Genomic DNA, 18,423 nt, shown 5'->3' with positions numbered 1-18,423 from the left:
TATATATATTGAAAAGGATCACAATTTTGCGCGTGATCAAGATATCCCTGAGTCCTCGGGGAAAATGAAACACAATAAGTGTTTCATTTATCGTGTTTCATTTTCCCCGTGGACTCATAGAAATATATATATATATATATATATATATATATATATATATATATATATATATATATATAACAACCTGACAATAATGTGTTACAGGAAACTATGAGATTATACACACACACACACACACACACACACACATATATATATATATATATATATATATATATATATATATATATATATATATATATATATATATATATATTCCGGCTTCAGTGATTTGTCAATCTTAATAAAGAACTAATTCTTATGACAAAAGTTATTCAATGCCCACCCGCTCTTGACTTCAATACTCGCACTTTTTCTCGCTCTGAACATATTTCCTGTATCAATCTAGATCTATCCATCATGGCCGAGCGGGACGGCATTCACCCAGTTAAAGTCAGCCATAAGTGAAAGACAATTACGATATTTATCTCTTCTGCAATCTCATTCGACTCTCAAATTCACATTTCTAGACAGCACACATCAACCCTGCAATAACGTATGACCCAGATCAACCGTGTTATCCACTGTATAATCTGGATACCTTATGTAAGGCACGTCACAAAATCTGGTCGCCAAAAAGCTGGTCGTCTTGCGCTCACGTTGCCAGCAACCTATCGATATCTACGATGAAGGGAGGAGGGAAGGGGAGTGTCTGTCTTCATCGCCCGTGCGCGGTGCACCGGTCGCACATCTGCTGTGTTCCTTCTACCCCCTCCAGCCCTGCCTGCAGGAGTGGAATCTACGGCCTTCCACTTCATCCACCCACCCTTTCTCATCCCTCTTCCACCATCCCCCTTTTCCGTCCGCGTGATGGCGCCCCCCATTCCCTCTCTACACCCTAAGGGTATTCCTTCGGCCGTTGGTTCCCGTCCACCAGAGTCTGGACCAGCGACACGGGGACTGGGTGCTGCTGCTTCCCGTGGTTTGTGTGTGGAGAACAGCCACACGGGAAGTGCCACGTTCGTCAACAAGAATGGATTCCCTCATTTCTCCAACATCAAAAGAACCTGTTTTAAATAATTTCTCACGTGTCGTGTTATATAAAGGCAGCCAGTATGAATTATGTACATGTGTATATATGTATATGTCTGTGTGTACATATATGTATACGTTGAGATGTATAGGTGTGTATATGTGCGTGTGTGGACGTATATGTATATACATGTGTATGTGGGTGGGTTTGGGCCATTCTTTCGTCTGTTTCCTTGCGCTACCTCGCTAAGCGGGAGACAGCGACAAAGCAATATATATATATATATATATATATATATATATATATATATATATATATATATATATATATATATATATTCCATCATTTTTCCAGTTTCTACTTACAATGGATTCGAGTCAAAACCTAGGCGTGGCAGTCACATGCGTCCAGCACGCTCGCAAGGTATTCAAAACTCGATCCCGGATCGTGCACAGACGCCGCGCGATGCCCAGTTACCAAACCAACGTCGGAGGTTCTCTGCTCCACGACACATCATTCCCTTCTGAGCCGCGTGCGCTGGCAGGACGTACGCATGCGTCACTGTGTTTCTTAATTCCTCTAAATACTCTTAGACCGTCTCGCTCGGGGGTGTCACAGAGGTGTGGGGATGGAGAGAGAGAGAGAGAGAGAGAGAGAGAGAGAGAGAGAGAGAGAGAGAGAGAGAGAGAGAGAGAGAGTGTAAAGAGGTGCGTAAATTCAGCTATTCACCGTCAGTGTTGAGGACCGACAGAGACACAGACAGACATGAGCCACACGGCGTCCAAGGTGTTTGTTTACATGCCGCTCCGGTGGTGTTGGTTCATCGTGAGATATTGTGGGAACCTCACCCAGCCCTGGGGCGAGCAGACTCCTGAAAGGTAAAGAGACACTAGATCTCGGGGTATTTCATATACTCGCTAAACGAACTTAGAATCTTCTACCAGCATACATTTTTCTCTCATGAATACTGATATACATCTTCATTCTTCTTATATTTTGTTAATATCCGCATTGTATACTGAATATTTTCCCTTTTCAAGACCAACTGTACATTGGCATTGCACATATTGCTCTTCACAGACGTAAATTTCCCCTAAACGCTCGAGTCTACTTCACTTTTCAGAAACGATAACAGAAAACGGAGTCGCACGTCTTCCCATAATTTCATGATTACACATTCAAGAACTTCATAAGAAAAAAACTGTCGTGTGGCACTGAGCGCGTCGAGCTCATAAAGAGAGAGAGAAAAACATCGTCTTTTGCGTGTAAGTTACGGCGGGAGACGCCATGATCATTCGGCGCTGCAACGTATAGCCAGGCACAGCACGTCCACCCTACCGCAGCGTTACGTGTGCACGTGAAGGATGTCACTCACTGTGTGATAGATGGTAACACTGCCTCGTGTGATTTCTTCTGTGTTTACGAAACGACGGTGAGTCTGATTTGTTACATAAGTAAAAAAAACAAAAGAAAGTGTCACTTATTAAAGTTATTCATATATATATATATATATATATATATATATATATATATGGTTGCGAGGCGTGGGCTATGGATAGAGTTGTGCGCAGGAGGATGGATGTGCTGGAAATGAGATGTTTGAGGACAATGTGTGGTGTGAGGTGGTTTGATCGAGTAAGTAACGTAAGGGTGAGAGAGATGTGTGGAAATAAAAAGAGCGTGGTCGAGAGAGCAGAAGAGGGTGTTTTGAAATGGTTTGGGCACATGGAGAGAATGAGTGAGGAGAGATTGACCAAGAGGATATATGTGTCGGAGGTGGAGGGAACGAGGAGAAGAGGGAGACCAAATTGGAGGTGGAAAGATGGAGTGAAAAAGATTTTGTGTGATCGGGGCCTGAACATGCAGGAGGGTGAAAGGAGGGCAAGAAATAGAGTGAATTGGAGTCATGTGGTATACAGGGGTTGACGTGCTGTCAGTGGATTGAAGCAAGGCATGTGAAGCGTCTGGGGTAAACCATGGAAAGCTGTGTAGGTATGTATATTTGCGTGTCTGGACGTGTGTATGTACATGTGTATGGGGGGGGGGGGTTGGGCCATTTCTTTCGTCTGTTTCCTTGCGCTACCTCGCAAACGCGGGAGACAGCGACAAAGTATAAAAAAAAAAAAAAAAAAAAAAATATATATATATATATATATATATATATATATATATATATATACATATATATATATATATATATATATATATATAATATATATATCATACAAACCTCCAACAGCCAGGATCGAACCACAGGCGGGAATGCTACCGCTAGGCTATGGCACAGGGGTCCCGGGTTCGATCCTGGCTGTTAGAGGTTTGTATGTTCTATGAAGGTGCGTGTTCCTATGCACTTTGTTCGTATATATATATATATATATATATATATATATATATATATATATATATATATATATATATATATATATTTTTATTTATTTATCTATTTATTTATTTATTTATCTTAATTAGCCGAGGTAGCGCAAGGAAACAGACGAAAGAATGGCCCAACCCTCACACATGTCATTTATATATATATATATAATATATATATATATATATATATATATATATATATATATATATATATATATATATATATATATATATATATATATATATATATATTCCGTTTCCCACGTTAGCAATTTAGCGCCAATAGGAGGCGAATAAAAACCGCATTCGCTCACATTCATTCTCTTGCTGTCATATATATATATATATATATATATATATATATATATATATATATATATATATATATATATATATATCAGCAGAGATACTTTCCCCGGAGGTGTAGTTCAGCACCACCACAAGGGACACAATCAGAGCCACGAGACCACTCCAGCTGTGCCCAAGACTAATATCATATATAACCTTTACTGTCTGTGTAATGACTGTATTACATCCTCTCCCCTCGGGGTAACCCCAGTGTTTACATTGTAAACTTGTAAACATATTTCTTCCTACATTTTCAACCCTTCGGGTATACTACACACACACACACACACACACACACACACACACCACACACACACACACACAATATATATTTTCTTTTTCTTTCATACTATTCGTTATTTCCCGCGTTGGCGAGGTAGCGTTAAGAACAGAGGACTGGACCTTTGAGGGAATATCCTCACCTGGCCCCCTTCTCTGTTCCTTCTTTTGGAAAATGAAAAAAAAAAAAGAAAAGAAAACGAGAGGGGAGGATTTCCAGCCCCCCGCTCCCTCCCCTTTTAGTCGCCTTCTACGACATGCAGGGAATACGTGGGAAGTATTCTTTCTCCCCTATCCCCAGGGATAATATATATATATATATATATATATATATATATATATATATATATATATATATATATATATATATATGTGTGTGTGTGTGTGTGTGTGTGTGTGTGTGTGTGCAAGGCAGGTCGTCCCCACTGCCCAAGGAAACAAGTCGGGTGTTCGCTCGTTGCACGTTCGACTCTCATCTTTTTACCGTCGCTCAAGTCTTGTTCTGAGCGCACACAGCACGGACACAACGCAACGCCCCAAATCTGCTTCGTGCACGCGAAACACAACACGATGGCTTCACGAACACCCCGAGCAACACCTGTGTGTCGGTTGTGGGGGAGGGGAAAGAGGATGATGGACGCCAGACACACCAGCTCATCACAACGTTACACCGAAATCGTCCGGAGTTATCTTGGTTTATTTACACTCGGGAGGGGGGGAGGGGTGAAAAAGAAAATGGGGTTTATTTCTGGACCAACTTCCTGAGGCAGACCTTTCGCAAAATGAAACATGTTCTTTACCCAGACTTTCACACGACCGGTGCGGAAGTCGGTATTCTATATATATTTTTTTTCTTTTCTTTTTACCTCTAAGTCTTCTTCTTTTTCTTTTTCTTCCTTTTTTTTTTCTTTTCTTCGATTGCCGCCACATTACTCTCCATTTATCTTGGCTCTTACGGCCTGGTTACATAAAATTGTATCAATTGTTCAACTAACCTCACCTCCTCCTCTCCCCCACCCCGAGTCTTTTGTTCGATGCGATTCCACCTCTTGTTCTTCATCATCATCATTCTAGCTTACACTCGTGTTCTTCAGGTGTTATGTTAGAACACTGCAGCCAAGAGTGAGGTCATGCCCTTCCCTCCAAAAAAAAATTGTGATAAGTATTTGTGTGTTACGGGGAAATGCTGGTCCGGTCCTGATAATCTTGTACATATGTTACCATGTCTTTTCTCCTACGTAAAGTACGCACATGTACACCCACGCCATAGCCTATGCCAGGTACCCCCCGTTCTATCGACCTGCCTCTGCGAGAGGATGAACAGCTGGGGTGAACTGTGGACCGCCTGCCGAAACCAGGATTCGAACCCGTGCGGGTTTTTTTTTTTATCCCATTGCGGCGAGGGCGCATCATCGCCTCTTCATCAATAGGAGTAAGAGTCTCTGTCAGGGGCTCCCATCACTACAAAAAAAGACAGACAGACACACACAGACACACACATTAGCTCACCTCCTCCCGGTCATCCAGCAAAAACCTGGCGTACACACGAGGGCGACACTCTCCAATAATACCACCACCAAAAGTCACCACGACAAACCCACCAGCAATGGAAGATTCAAAACACACACACACACAAAATGTAAAATAGACGATGGTTGTTATCGGACGTGTTATTGTTGTTCTTGGCTCCTCCTCCGTGTCAAGTGATGGATCACATGAGACCACCACCACCACCCATCACCATCACCACACCCATCACCATCACCACCCTCACCATCACCACCCATCACCACCACCACACATCACCACCACCACCCATCACCACCACCACATCGGGGGCCCGCCCACCAAACACGTTGTCTCTTTTGTGGAGGCGAGCAGACCTCTTCCTCGACCGAGCCTTGTATATTATAGTCTCCTGTCAATTACAGGCGTTATCTCTACCTGCTCTCTCTCTCTCTCTCTCTCTCTCTCTCTCTCTCTCTCTCTCTCTCTCTCTCTCTCTCTCTCTCTTGGCCAGGGAGAGGAGCCTACAGGACCAAGTCAGCCACGTAAAGTCGGGGAAGCAGGGAGGATCACCACGACAGGGCACCAGAGAGGAGGGTTACGTCAGGGAAGGTCGACTTGCGTGAGCGGGAGGGAGGGAGGGAGGGTTGGTTTAACGCCAGCTAAGGTCGACTCGAATCCACGAGGGTTACGCGAGGTGAGGTCGAGCAACGTCCAGGGGGGGCTGACGTCAGGTGAGGCCAAGGCTCGTCCAGGAGGCTTCCCTCAGCTGAGGTCAACAGTGGGTCAGGTGGGGGCCGCAACTCCCGCGCCCCCTGAGTGGCTGGCTGGCGGCTCCTCGCGTCTTTTGGTTCAAGGTGCAATAACTGCTTGCCTCATCCACTGCCTCACTGTCTCGTTAACATCATCATTACATTTCTCTCTCTCTCTCTCTCTCTCTCTCTCTCTCTCTCTCTCTCTCTCTCTCTCTCTCCTTCTGCCACGTCTATGTGTCCCCACACACAACTACCACCTTACTACAGTATTCTTCGGCATCATTTCTTTTTTTTTATGATGTTTGAGATGTACGGGCAGCTGAGGCCCTAACCAAGGCCATCCCATTAACGTCTGTTTATATTTTATTTTATATCTATTTCATTTTGCTTTGCCGCTGTCTCCCGCGTTAGCGAGGTAGCGCAAGGAAACAGACGAAAGAATGGCCCAACCCACCCACATACACATGTATATACATACACATACACACACGCAAATATACATACTTATACATCTCAATGTATAGATATATATACACACACAGACATATACATATATACACATGTACATAATTCACACTGTCTGCCTTTATTTATTCCCATCGCCACCTCGCCACACATATAATAACAACCCCCTCCCCCCTCATGTGTGCGAGGTAGCGCTAGAGAAAACAAAGGCCCCATTCGTTCACACTCAGTCTCTAGCTGTCATGTAATAATCTGCAAGACGTCTGTATATATATATATATATATATATATATATATATATATATATATATATATATATATATATATATATACCCTTGCCCGAGCAAGGTACCCATTTTATCGACCAACCCTAGACCCCTAAGGGTAGATCAACAGCTGGGTTGACTGTGGACCGCCTGCCGTAACCAAGATTCGAACCCATGCGCTCAACCCTAGGCGGTCCCGTGAATGCGACAAATGGTCAACCACCAGGTCAGAATCCACCCCCCCCCCCCCCCCACGGCGTCGCGCCTCACACCACCCAAAGCTATCGTTGTCATGTACAGGCCAAAACACATTCTCCTCTCTATGTTCGAAGAAGCTTCACTGTCCGCTGGTGTGTATCCTCATCGAAGACCTTCACTGTCCGGTGGTGTCTATCTTCAAAGCAGGTGTTCCCGGCCGGGCTCTCCTCCAGCAGGGGGATGACACACCGCCGACGAGGGTGCACCGTCGGCAGCGGTGTGAACGCAGATGTGACGAGCGTTGAGCACGGGTGTCTCCTGCGTATACAACACACACACACACACACACACACCACCACCACCAGCAATCGAACCACGCGCTTTTTGTTTTCAAGGGCACGAATGTCAGGAGCCAGGAAGCATCTCATTATGATCAAAACACAGCATTACCGACCTTAGCCAGACGACCCACTTGAGTTTTTCCAGTGCGGATGGCTTCGGTCACGGACGAACGTTCTTAATAATGCCAAACCTTCGACGAAATCTATTGGAGGTAATACGATAATGTGATACAGAAGCAGGGAAAGACATGGAGAAAAAGTAAACAAGAGTTTTGGAGAAAGTGGAAAATCGGTCCTGGATAAAAAAAAAAAAAAGTGGAGGATCGAACGTGACATAAAAGACAGGAGAAGGTAAAGCGTTCCAAACGCTTGGCAGCGAAGGTTAATAGATGTCACAAAGGCTCATCCTCGTCTTGCGACCTTTGTCAAAGAAGAGTTAACACCCCCCCCCCCCCCCCCCCCCCCCCCGACTACAACCTGAAGACAATCGAATTCCACTCACAACGTGTGGTAGGGGCCCGAATCACTTATAACCTTATTAACCCCAGCCAATCCCACTTATGTAACTGTTCAATCCTCTCTCCCCCCCTCCATCTCCAGCCGTGTCAGGGGAAAGCAACCACAATGCCAGCCTTGTCAAGGTGAGCCATATCCACTTGCACCCCCTCCACACCTCCTTCTCGTCAGGCACCGTCAACCCCCGCCACCTACTTCATCAAGCACTTTCAACCTCACCAAGCACAGGGGTCCCACTCCTAACCATTCCTAACCCCCATGTCCGCCAGACTGCAACAAGGCAACCAACCAACCTCGCCACGCACACTAGCCCCTCGTCACAGTCTACTCGGGCACATATTTCTGTGTATCCTTAATCGTCTGTAGTTCATCACCGCTGACCAACGTGGTCCATAGCCTTCCTCCTCTCACACCCATGGACGTAGCTTAGATCAACAAAAGTCAAGGCTTTTATCCCCAGGATTCTTCAATAACGCCACCCTGGTGCAAACACCGCATTCTAAAGAAAAAAAAAATCTAAACTACTGGCGTACGTGGTCTACCCACCACACTACAGGCTTGCGATGTTCTCCTTTAACCCCTCATCAAGTAATTAGTGTGTTCTCATTAACCCCTCATCAAGTAATTAGTGTGTTCTCATTAACCCCTCATCAAGTAATTAGTGTTAACGAAGTAACGTCCCCTCCGAGTCTTCGTCTGCAACTCACTGCAGGAGCTGGGTTCCCCAGACCACCGACCCGTGATCGTATCTGGACGTGTGGTATCTGACAGGACAGACCAACAGGCGCCTACACAGGTCTCCCGTCATGCTGCTGCTCCATCTGCTCCTGGTGTGCGGAAATACATGACGTCTACTGTAACTCTCATATCTCATCTTCTCTTCCTTTCTTTCATCTCCGTTCTTCTTCTTCTCTACCAACTTTCCTTCCTCATCACGCGCCTCAACCCTTGTCGCCAGGTTCATTATCTCCCTCCAGTATTTCCTCAAATCTTGGTACCTTCCCCTCCTCACACAGAGGCAACACCTGCGACTCTCTCCCCCGCCTCCGTCTCCCGACCTGAAGCACGATCACTAACCATCCTCACACATCTGCCTCACGCCCCCACACCCACATCTGTTACCTCAACATTCCGTTCGCTATTCTGTTCCTCTAATTGACCCTGTCTCCTCTCCCACTTTTCCCTCAACTAAGCCTTCGTCAGTAGGATCCAAAGGTACTCCACTCAGTGTGTGTGTGTGTGTGTGTGTGTGTGTGTGTGTGTGTGTGTGTGTATGTGTGTACAGCCCGTACGTCACCACACCAGTGTGCACAGTCCATGCGTCACCTCCCGTCCCCAGGAGCAGTGCCCTCATCCCCCATACCTTCCCACAGCAATGCGTACAACCCTACACACGCCACAGCAGTGCGGACCATCCGGAGAAACGTTCCTACACACCAGGTGTATTTCCAGTCAGTATACTCGTGTCGATACACCACCACCACACAAACATCACTTGACACAAACCGCCTACATGGATGACACAGCGTCGAGCAAGGCGGCCTACGACCGGCGTCCCTTAAACTTCAAAAAGACATTAAAACGAAGTCTTTTTAAAGCCTTGTTGTGACAGGATCTCGTCGCCTGCACCCCTGCTTGCCATCTGGATGCCAGCATCTCCGTCATGTAACACCGATTCAACAACGGTAAAATTTCCTCCGTCTCTCAACTAATACGTAATAGTAACAATCTTAAGCGCTTCCCTTGACAGCGCCAAGCGCACTGTCACGACACTTCAAACCACAGATAAATACGTGTGTCTCGGGAATACATACGTAGTTCTAGACCCTTCGTACGGCATCAGAGGTGAAGAAAATAATCGCTAGCCTTGGCCCGGGAGCCAGGGAGAGCAAATCAGCAACACAACGCTGGGTAAACACGCCAAACATCATGGGCCACCTCGTCAAGGCTACACAACCCACCATCATCGCACTCGCCTCTAACCCAAACACCAATTCATCCCTCCTCTCTGCCGACCAGATCACGTATCAGTCCTGTTCCTGACCTCAGCCGACCCCTCCCAGTGTGTGTGTGTGTGTGTGTGTGTGTGTGTGTGTGTGTGTGTGTGTGACCTTGTCGCTTCGTGCGACTTCGGAAGCAGGGTTGATTGGGGGAACGTGGAGGCCACGGGGAGGATGGAGGGTACATGAGGCCAGGCGCAGCGGGAGGAGGACGATCATCTGAACGATTAAGACAGGAGAGCGACCCACACACACACACACACACCTGGCGGCGACACCATCACACGTAGCTGACGGCTCAATCAATACTGTGTACCCCAACCAGCGTCTCCTGGTGATAGACACCCTTCCTTCTCTGCCTCTAATGCCTCTGCTGCTGCCTCTACTGGTGTTGCTGCTGCTACTGTTGCTGCCTCTACTGGTGTTGCTGCTGCTGCCTCTACTGGTGTTGCTGCTGCTACCGCTGCTGCCTCTACTGGTGTTGCTGCTGCTGCTCCTGCTACAGCCTCACCTCTTTCTCCTTTTTCTTTCTCTCGCCTCATGAAGACTCCACAACTTGCCGACGAATCACTAACATCTGAAGATCTTAGAATTCCCTCGTCCGACTATGGACCCACACCAGGGACTCTGACCCAACCACCGGAGAAAATGATTACTACAACAAACCTACAAAAAGCATTCGTGTAATAGTCATGGGATCTGAACCTACTCAGTGACACACCGATTACATTCAAGATGCGATCATGGTCTTCGATCTCCATCGCTCGCTGCAGTACGTGACAGAGGAAGTCATCTGTAATCGAGTGTCAGATAATCCCAGAAAATTAATCATGTACTAATACCGCAAAAAAAAAAGAAGTTATCACCAGTTACATAAACTGACCTCTGAGGCAGACCTAATCCTCTGGTGGGATGCTGAAGCGCTCGTCAAATATGCATCCAAGGGCACAGGGTCGCCCACCGCGCGGCGGCTGAGGATTGAAAACCTCGGATGGAAAACTGAAAAACCCGAGGCGTGCGCGAGACGTGCCCAGGGACGGGGGGAAGAGAACGCATGAGGGGCACCACAAGTGGTCTCTCCGTTGTTGGTCGACGGGGCGATCTGGAGGCCTTGTAAGCTCCTTGAGGACGACGTTACGACCCTTGAGGACGACGTTACGGCCCTTGAGGACGACGTTACGACCCTTGAGCACGACGTTACGACCTTGAGGACGACGTTATGGCCCTTGAGGACGACGTTACGACCTTGAGAACGACGTTACGGCCCTTGAGGACGACGTTACGACCTTGAGGACGACGTTAGGGCCCTTGAGGACGACGTCATGACCCTTGAGGACGACGTTAGGGCCCTTGAGGACGACGTTACGACCCTTGAGGACGATGTTACGACCCTTGAGGACGACGTTAGGGCCCTTGAGGACGACGTTACGGCCCTTGAGGACGACGTTACGACCTTGAGGACGACGTTACTACCCTTGAGGACGACGTTACGACCCTTGAGGACGACGTTACGACCCTTGAGGACGACGTTACGATCCTTGTGGACGACGGTCCGTCTCCCGGGTATGATGGATTGGCCCGGTCTGGTCCCTCTGCCTGACATTTCAGGGCCGGGTAAAAAAAAATAATCAGGCCCTTTTCCACAAGGGTCGTACCGTCGTGCTCAAGGGTCGTACCGTCGTGCTTAATGGTTGTAACGTTGTGATCAAGGGGTCGTACTGTCGTGCTCAAGGGTCGTACCGATGCGCTCAAGGGGGGTTAAGCCACCATTCTACCTACATAAGCCAGCGCCATGGAAGCCTTCACCAAGTGTGGTCAAGATCATACACCAGTTCCAGCGCGGGCCGCTCTGGTCTTCGCAGGGGAAACGGAACATCAGACACAGAGGAGGAAAAGCTGAACGAGGCATCAAGACGAGTGAGTGAGGACCATGAGGTGAAGACTGACACACGTGAATGAATCCCAGAATTTCTCCTTAATGGATCAGCTAATGGTGGATGATTAACTTTAGGTACACGTCCGGCACGTACATCTCCCTCGGCCTGAGAGCGTGGAATGTAAATTCCTTCGTTCTGAACGTTATGACGTGTACATCACCTCAACCTGAACGCCCAGACACGTCCATTTCGTTCTGAACGTATGACGTGTACATCACCTCGGCCTGAACGCCCAGACACGTCCATTTCGTTCTGAACGTATGACGTGTATATCACCTCGACTTGAACGCCTAGACACGTCCATCTCGTTCTGAACGTATGACGTATACATCACCTCGGCCTGAACGCAAGTCACTAATCTCACAATACATCTGTAGCGATTTCTCGTCGCACGCTTAACGCACGGGTTCAAATTCTTTGCTCCGAAGAATCATTGTGGAATTTGCCTTTCATAATCATACCAGCACGGCCATGATCCTTCGTATTACAGCAAGGGATAATCAGTGTAAATAATGCAAAAAGCGGGGACTATTTCCGTGATCAAGGTCTGTAAGACATCTATCACTTCTAATCTAATCTATCTGTTCCTATGTCATAAGCGATGTACAAAAACGCGAGGGACTATTTCCGTGATCAAGGTCTGTGAGACATCTATCGCTTCCTACCTAACCTATCTGTTCCAATGTCATAAACAGTGGACTGAACAGGGCCTCCCCAAAGTGCCTCTGTCCCCCGATAGAGCCTTCGATAGCTGAAGCAAAAGCGTTGATCCTTTCATCATCGTTGTAATCAATTACGATAAAGTCTTCCACACAACTGATGACCAACAGAGTCTTCCGCGGAACCATGTGCAACTGAGACCGACTGCAGCGAATCTCTTCTTCGCCCACTTTCTGTCTTTAATCAGCCTCAACCCATGTCCGTGTCCGTCCGTGTTCTTTGGGGGGGCGTCCACACTCTGCCAAACGTTTACATCCAAGTTCAGTTGTCAGTCACAATGCGAATCATGTGATGTGCGGCGGTCATGAGACTTCCCATGCTGATGCATGGTGACAAAGCGCTTCAGCATCCCACCAACGGCAGGTCACCCTGACCCACACCCCGCGCCTCAGAAGGGAACTTCGTACTGGGAGATTAACGATGTCTCTTCGTTTACATGGAATTGCAGTAACTCCCTGGCTGCCGTCGCGACTCTGTTCCCCCGAGACTAATGGTAGTCATGTGAAGTCTGGAATCTCGAGTGATTTCTTCAATGGCGGATTGCGTGTAGCACAACTAGAAGTCCAGGACGGAGGTAATTGCTGCATTCCAGGCAGGACGTCTTGTACAATGCTGGAAATAGCGGCTGAAAGCGACTGGACTCCGAGACGAAAGTTAACGTCTCTGTGAAGAGCCCCTGGAAATTCTGGACGGAGGTAATGGCTCTAGAGTCCATCTAGGAAAGCAGGCCCGGTTTACTCTTAAAGCCCCGGCTGGAAGAGGCTTCGGTGCCGGCTGGAAATGCTGGAGACAGGAAATTCTATCGTCTGTGCTGGAGAGATGCAGTCGAGGGAAGGGTATCACTCTGGTAACTGCTGGAACTCTGGACAGAAAGGAGAAATCGCCTCGTCACTCCTGGAACTACTGACGGAAGTAGTTTATCGAGGTCTAGGCTGGAAGTGCTGGACGGAAGTAATCTTCCAGGCGGTGGTGATCCAGGCTTCCGGAATGCCTAACCAACGGCATCGCCGGTCATCGTGTCCTCTGGCCTTTCCAGACCATACCTCAAAGTACCACACTGTGGGTGTGGAGTTGCGGCCTCCGGGTTTGGTTGTGGGCGGTGCCTGGTGAGGAGGAGAGAAGGGCGGGAGGAGAAAGGGAAGGAGGTGGGTGGAAAGTGCGAGGGGTCAAGTCTGACAGAAGGAAAGGAGATTCGCTTCACGATTTATAGACGGCGATGTGGTAAGCGTGGGGGGATGTATATACACACACACTTGAGAGCGTGGGGGATGGAGAGGATGAAGGGTTAAGGATAGGAGGAAGGGTCACGAAGGCTAGGGAAGGTGGGAGGATAGTACGGATGGCGAGGGAGTTGGTGGGTTCATGGTGCGGAGAGAACCGCTGAGGCAGCGACTTGATGAGCGGCTGCACCTCACAACCCGTCAAGAGCAGGAGCGTCTCTACAGGACGACGGCAACACGCGTGACACAGTCAAGCGGCCCTGACGAACGCAAGACACATCTCTGCTGAAGAAGGAAAATGAATCTATGGCGACGGTGGCGCAGACAGGAGGCCAGGTGGAAGACGGCGGTGGTGGTGGTGTAGAGAGTAGACCAATGGGAAGAGGATGACGGAAGGTCAGGTACAAGGTAAACAGGTCCTATGGCCATTCCTGGCCGCGGCGTCAGGAAGTACCTGGTACCCTACACCACCAGCAGGCCACTCTCGGCGGTACCTAGCGCAGCAGGTGGCAACGACGACGGCGAATACTCACGCCTGAGAAACTAATAGGAAATCAACCACTTAGCTTTGACCCGTCGTGCCCCAGTGCACCTCGCCCAACAGGTGAGGAAAGCGTGAGTCATCAACACACATGGATGGCACGTAATGGTCCGAGGATTCTGGTAAGATGAGTAAAAATGACGAGGTTAAAAAAGAATGGATTACGCATGAGTAACTGGCATTCTTCTTAATCTAAATGAAAGAAAATGAAGAAGAGAAGTAGGAGGAAAGTAGGGACGGTAATTATAAGATGAATCAACTCTTCATACGATATATAATGACCAAAAATGACATGTAAAGAGCAAAGTGGTCAACAACAACAAAAAAAAAGGAGGGCAGAGGTTATAAGACAAAGGACCGAGAGACCAGATCCTGGAGAAGGGAGGAGGAACGACAAGGTCGGGGCTGCCGGGATCCTCCGTCCGGGGACGTCACGAGACGACACGGGGGTCGGCCGGGGCTAGGTGCGCCCCGCCCTGCCAGAACACGAATGGTAGTCCGGGCGGGCAGGCGGCTGGGGTAGCCACAAGGACACCCCACACACCTAAAGCACATGATGATGATGCAAGAGAACACACGTGTTCTGTGAGGTTCTCTCTCTCTCTCTCTCTCTCTCTCTCTCTCTCTCTCTCTCTCTCTCTCTCTCTCTCTCTCTCTCTGTCATGTCCCTTCAGTTACCACAGGCCACGTGTGGGAGCGAGCGAGACGTTATACAGCCGCTCATGAAACATGGGGTCTATAGCGTCACATACGTACAAAGGTGTTGGGATGATGAACACGAGAAACAGGAGGAGGTTATCGGGGTGAAAGGCGACGAGGATGAACACCTCTGGCTGAGGGAGGTGAGTGTACCGGCGAGCACACCATGCCAGCACACCAGCTCTAGGAGAGGAGAGGACATTAGGGAGTGGATGTTGAAGGATGAGGAGAGGTCATCGTATGAGAAGAGGATATTGAGGAAGGGACGTTGTAGGAGAGGAGAGGACATGGGGGGAAAAAGCGTGTAGGATGTGAGGAACATAGAGGAGGGGGAAGTAGTGGGAGAGGAAAGGACATGGGAGAAGTGGCGTGTGGGAGACGCTTAGGGGTGTTGTCTACGACACGCCGCTGAGGAAGGAGATCTTCAGATTATCCTGGTGAAGATATCCTCACCAGAAACACACACGAATACGTACTGACTGTCATGTATGTCGACTGTTATGGGAGTGGACCGCTGTGGGTGTGGACCGTCATGGGGTGCGGAATGTCATGGCCGTCGACTGCCACGGGTATCGACTGTCATGGGAGTGGACAGTCAAGGATGAGGCCTCTCAGGGAAGGCCACCGTTCCAGCCTCCTGCTCGGGGAGGAGGGAGGAAGAAGCCCTCTGACCATATCTTAATTGCAGGGCGTCGACGGCGCCGAGGGGGCGTCGACGGGATGTGTAACCTCAGAAACTGCCGACCCGGCCAGCGAAGGTGGGGGTCACACACACCCCCACACGACGCCACACAAGAACCAAAACGCCCTCCACAACCACTCCTGACGTGTGACGCCCGGACGACCGAGGCGCAAGCCACAACATTATGTATATATTCAGGACGAGGAGGAGGAGGTGGCGGCAAGCCACATCATTATATACATATTCAGAAGGAGGAGGAGCAGGAGGAGGAGGAGGTACAGGGGTGAGCACAAAGGTTGTTGTCTGGGCCTGATTTATGGCAAGGCTGTGAGGCGGTGGATGCGCTGATGGACCGCCGCCCAATCTGCAGCCACTGTGAAGGATGAGCGACAAAGGAATCCTGGCCGGAAGGATGTGGTTGACAACAGACGTCTCCTGTCACTCTTCGTGCAATGGACACCCCCAGAGGAAGGACAGGCAAGCCACAGGACTGACGAAGCCACCCTTCAGACACAGATGATGTCACGCGTGTCCCAAACTCACAAGGAAGAATTCATCATTTACCTTAACTTCAAACGAAAACTGAAAGGTCCAAATTTCATGACGTGGGCCCATACACACACACACACCGAGGGCTTGGGTGTACAAGTTCCTCAGGCCAGTCTGAACCCTCTGTGTAACACCGTTGTGCTGTGTTGTTTGAGAAGTGTAGGACACTGACGACCCACCTGAAGGAGTGGAAAGGAGCATGGGTATGGTTCAGTCACGAAAATGGCTGATAAAGACGTTCAATGGGGATGGAAGACAGGGAATCACACCCTGCTTGACACTGGGGGGGAAGACAACGGTATGGAAAGGAGCGGAACAACTGGATATGGACAAGAAAACGGGATGAGAGGGTGGAACGGCTGGATACAGAGAAGAAGACTGGATGCCAAAGGCGGAACAGGTGGATAGGAGGAAGAGAACGGGATGGGAAAGGGCTTTAGAAAAGCTTTGATAAAAAAAGGAAGAAAATGGGATGGGATATGTCAAGAGCCATCGGGAGAGGGAGAGGAAAATGTGATGGGAGAAACGGATAATAGTGCAGTGCCCACAGAGCACTACTAAGGGGTAGGCGGGGGGCAAGACAGTCGTATCTCGAGACATCCAGCGAGGGTTCTGTGGTTACGTCTCATTGACAAAGGCTGGAACATATCCCCGGTAGACCCCTGAAATACGAGTCCTTCTTCAGGGTTGGTGTGAAGGCCAGACTCAAATACCCCTCATTAGGGTGCAGAGGCGACACCTGTGGGCGGTGATGGGGGTGTCAAAGGCCTAGGGCTAGCCCTCAGGGAAGGGGGGCGGTCAGTGCACAGAGCAAATAACGGCGAGAAATGCGAGGTTACGACACGACGGAGGCCAAGGGGAAGCTATCGTAAGTAATGTGCTTCAGACCAGTGTAAAGAACACTATATCTGTAACCTTACGACACAGGGAGCCCCTTCGGCAGTACAGCAGCAGCTTACGACATGGCATACCCCGGAGTGTTCTAATCTTTCGTCACAATAAGACCCCCCACACTGGGTCTGCCACACCGGTATCTCACACAGACCTTCCGACGCAGGTAATAAAACCCAGTAGTGTGAGCTTACGACACCACGAACCCATACACCAACGCAAGCTTCCAGAACAGATAAACTGGTACTGTTGTACTCTCTGATTCCGTCGCGTTTTAAAAGACCTTCTGATCAACAGATCCCAAGACGTGTGTCGTATTCCCACACACACACACACACACACACACACACACACACACCAATTACCGTTTCGAAATCTCGTAGGTATCGACATTAGACCCATACACCAAATCCCTGCACGAAAAGAACAGTTCGAAAATAACTGGAGAGTATAGTGTGTGTGTGTCCTCAAATAACTGGAGAGTATAGTGTGTGCGTCCTCAAATAACTGGAGAGTATAGTGTGTGTGTGTCCTCAAATAACTGGAGAGTATAGTGTGTGTCCTCAAATAACTGGAGAGTATAGTGTGTGTGTCTTCAAATAACTGGAGAGTATAGTGTGTGTGTGTCCTCAAATAACTGGAGAGTATAGTGTGTGTGTGTCCTCAAATAACTGGAGAGTATAGTGTGTGTGTCCTCAAATAACTGGAGAGTATAGTGTGTGTGTGTCCTCAAATAACTGGAGAGTATAGTGTGTGTGTCCTCAAATAACTGGAGAGTATAGTGTGTGTGTCCTCAAATAAGTGGAGAGTATAGTGTGTGTGTGTCCTCAAATAACTGGAGAGTATAGTGTGTGTGTCCTCAAATAACTGGAGAGTATAGTGTGTGTCCTCAACCTTATACATCGAGGGAACCGTAATCTATGGTCGTGTGGAACCTGAGGGAAGCACATAGCACGACCGGCAGCAAACACCACCCTCACTAACCCCAAAAACATCGGAGGGAACAAAACATCGGAGGTCACTTAATGTCCCAGGTTTGAGGGACGAGGCAATGAACATTCT

This window comes from Panulirus ornatus, chromosome 47, assembly GCF_036320965.1.
Source record: "Panulirus ornatus isolate Po-2019 chromosome 47, ASM3632096v1, whole genome shotgun sequence".
NCBI classification, from domain to species: Eukaryota; Metazoa; Arthropoda; class Malacostraca; order Decapoda; family Palinuridae; genus Panulirus; species Panulirus ornatus.
This window is presented reverse-complemented; position numbering follows the sequence as displayed.